The sequence below is a fragment of the Rutidosis leptorrhynchoides genome, chromosome 4 (genome assembly GCF_046630445.1).
Source record: "Rutidosis leptorrhynchoides isolate AG116_Rl617_1_P2 chromosome 4, CSIRO_AGI_Rlap_v1, whole genome shotgun sequence".
NCBI classification, from domain to species: domain Eukaryota; kingdom Viridiplantae; phylum Streptophyta; class Magnoliopsida; order Asterales; family Asteraceae; genus Rutidosis; species Rutidosis leptorrhynchoides.
This window is the reverse complement of record NC_092336.1, coordinates 166,211,975-166,215,793: the sequence shown is the minus strand read 5'-3', so window position 1 is coordinate 166,215,793 and position 3,819 is coordinate 166,211,975. Positions and strand designations below refer to the sequence as shown.

Below are 3,819 nucleotides of genomic sequence, written 5' to 3'. Positions count from 1 at the left end.
TAGATTTTAATATAATTTGTATTTAAAGTTTTAATTATTATTATTTACATAAATACTTTTATAAAAATATAATATAAAATTAATATTTTTATAAAATTTGTATTTTTATCATTTTAGTTATAATTTGTACTTTTTAATCGTTTAATTCGTAATTTGTATATTTATCGTTCGTAATATTAATTTCGTAGTTATAGATTTGCCGTAGACTTTTAAGAGATTTTACGCAACTTTTAATATTTAATTTTTAGACTTTTAAGTTTCGACATTTTTCTTTCTTATTTTTATTTTTCGACGTTTTTCGACGCGCTCTTTTTCTTTCTCATTTCTACGCTCTAGTTTATAGGACATACAATTTTCTTTATTTTCTTTAAATTTCGACGAAAAATTATTTTAAGCGGTTAAATTGATAGACATCAAAAATTTTCTGGTTCGTAGTAATAGTTGGATTTGTTAGTGGCGAGTTGTGGGCTTCCGATTTAAAGGGTCCTGGCTACCTGCTGCATCTATTGGCTATTCGAAACGTGGGCAAAATCAGAAAAGTCTATTAATTTGATAACTTATATAATTTTTATCTTTATAACTAATAGGATATTCAGTGAATGCACCGAGCAAAACGTTCACCACCTTTCATATGTTCACCACCTGTAACTCGATCAAGACATCTAGCCAATATTATCGCCGTTGATTTTTCTTTAGAATCGTCATCTAGTCGACCAAGTACTCCAATTCAAATTTCCGATAATCCATTTTTTGAACCCGATCTCACAATTGAGAACCCGGAGGATATTCAAGGACAATTCAGAGATCCTGAACCATTTATCATTCCTCCGGAACCACAAATTACTTATCCAGAGATTGTCGAGGAAGAAACCATTAAATCAGAATCCTCTAGTGATTCGTATTCAACAATTTCAATTATGGAAGTAACGGAACCTCTAAGTATGGAAGACCGAATGAGAGCCACACGTACGGGCCAAGGTCACGCCATTATTAAGCCAGATGTTAATGCGCCAGATTATGAAATCAAAGGACAAATCCTACACATGGTAACTAATCAATGCCAATATAGTGGTACCACAAAAGAAGATCCAAACGAACATCTTCGAACCTTTAATAGGATCTGTACTCTATTCAAAATCAGAGAAGTTGAGGATGAACAGATCTATCTCATGTTATTTCCCTGGACTTTAAAGGGAGAAGCCAAAGATTGGTTAGAATCGTTACCCGAAGGAGCGATTGATACATGGGATGTGTTAGTTGAGAAATTTCTTAAAAGATTCTTTCCGGCATCTAAAGCCGTGAGACTTCAAGGAGAAATTGTTACGTTCACGCAAAAGCCAAATGAAACTCTATATGATGCGTGGACAAGATTCGAAAAATTGTTGAGAGGATGTCCTCAACATGGTTTAGACACTTATCAAATAGTACAAATATTATATCAAGGATGCGACATTGCTACACGAAAAGATATCGACACAGCAGCTGGTGGTTCCATTATGAAGAAAACCACAACCGAAGCTCGCAAAATTATTGATAACACAGCCTCCCACTCGCATGAGTGGCACCAGGAAAAAGATATTTTTCATTCATCTAAAGTGGCTAGAGCCGATTCTAGCCATGACTTTGATTCCGTTTTCGCAAAAATAGATGCTTTCAAGAGACGAATGGAAAAGATGAATAAAGATATTCACGCAATACGAATCAGTTGTGAGCAATGCGGTGGACCACACTTAATAAAAGATTGTCACATTGAGCAAACGATGGAACAACGTGAGAATGTTTCCTACATGAACCAAAGGCCGGGAACTAATTATCAGAATAATTATCAACCGCCAAGGCCAACCTTCAATCGAAATCAAAAAATTCTTTACAATCCAAATGGGCCAAACAATAACTCGTATAACCAATAAGGTCTGAATAACCAACCAACTCAAAACAACACTTTCAATCAACAAAGACCTGGCTTGTATAAACCACCACAACAAACCAAAGAGAAAAAGTCAAATCTAGAAGAAATGATGGCAAAGCTAATGGAATCTCAAACACAATTTATTACATCTCAAACCCAAACGAATGAGAGGTTTGATCAGTCATTAAGAACTCAACAAGCTTCTATTTTGAATCTAGAAAAACATGTAGGTACTCTTGCTAGCATGATGAGTGAGAGGGAACAAGGAAAGCTACCAAGTAATACTAAAGTAAATCCTCGAAATGAGAATGTTAATATAGTGTCAACAAATTCTGAAAAACTATCATCAGAAGATGGGAAGGTTTTAGATGTGAGTAACAATGAAGAAGTTACAACACCACCACCACCCGAGTATGTAAAGCCAGTGGTGGCACCATACAGACCACCCATCCCGTTTTCAAGAAAAGGAGTTGAGTATGAGCAAGTGATAGGTAATAAAGTTTGTGATACATCTGGAAAGAAGAAGAAGAATAAGAAAGTGCAAGAAACAAAAACCGTAAAAGTAAACCCGGTGAAGACAGTTCCACCAAAACCTCCACCCAGGTTAGGTGATCCGGGTGAATTTATCGTTCCTTGTCTACTTAGTGATTGTGTCATGTATGATACACTAGCAGATTTAGGTGCAAGTGTGAGTGTTATACCTCTTTCATTATATAAAAGATTAGGAGTAGGTGAGTTAAGTCCAACAAAAATGAGTGTTCGACTCTTTGATCAAACTATTAAACACTCAGTTGGAATTGCTGACAACCTACCCGTTCAAGTGGGTAATTTAACCTTTTTACTCGAATTTATTGTCATTGACATAGAAGAAGACTCAAACATTCCTCTCATTTTAGGTCGACCATTCTTAGCGTCCACCGGGGCGTTATTTGATGTAAGAAAAGGTAGAATGACACTTAGTGATGGTGACAAATCGGTCACCTTTGTGATTCAGAAGTCTAAATCTCCACCAACCAAAACCATTGAACCAACAAAAACGATTGGTAAAAACCATATTGATTTACCAACTCCAACGGTAGTGCTTAACAATAATAAAACGCCTAAGTGTGGGGAAGATGAAGCAACACCTAATGATGACCTGATAACAAAGAACCCCGTTGTTGATACGAAATTAAATGAATCCGTTATTAATAGTTCAATGAAGAAACTTACTAAACGGATTCGCGATGCTAAAACCAAGGGGAACTTTAAGTTATGTAACCGGTTAGTATCCAATATATCGCCTAAAGAAAAGGCGAAACTAGTTGAATTTGTGGAAATTACACAGGAATCCGACCAATGGCTTAAAGCAAAAGTCAAAGATATGCAAGTTGATTATGGTCCAAGCGAAATTAACGATGAAGTGAATCACAATTTCAAAACCACAGCTACCTAAGTGTGGGGAGATTCAAATGTTCTAAAAAGAAAACGTTATTTAGAGTTAGTTGTTCTGTTCTCGTGTAGTTCCGAGAATGGAATCCGATTGGTCTTTTCCGCTAGCAGACACTAAAGAAGTAGTTTTCTCCCCCCATTCTGAATTTTTGTTTTGTAGGTTTTGTATAAAATTAATATGCATTTTTAAATTTAAGTTTTGTGTGAATTTAAAAACAAAATTTACTTTATTTCATTACGTTTAAAAAATGATTTTTAAAATTCGTCGTAAGTTGAAGACTAGGTCATGGAACCGAAATTGCTTTACCCGAGGGCGGGGCAAAAAATTTTATTATCATTATTTTTAATTTTATTGATCTAAAGTATACCAAAAAAAAAATTAAAAAACCTAAAAATCTTTGCTTTTAAAACAATCGCTTTAAAAACGACAAATTTTAAATTTTGTCAAGGGACAGACTAGGTAAACATACCGAAACTAC

General features: G+C 34.9%; 1 non-coding gene across 1 annotated transcript; it reads right to left on the bottom strand.

The window, feature by feature from the left end:
* Nucleotides 1-1,301: 1,301 nt before the first annotated feature.
* LOC139846029 (small nucleolar RNA R71) lies at nucleotides 1,302-1,408 on the bottom strand. The gene has a single exon (XR_011758776.1). It is a non-coding gene; the product is annotated as a small nucleolar RNA R71 (small nucleolar RNA).
* Between the last annotated feature and the right edge of the window lie 2,411 nt (nucleotides 1,409-3,819).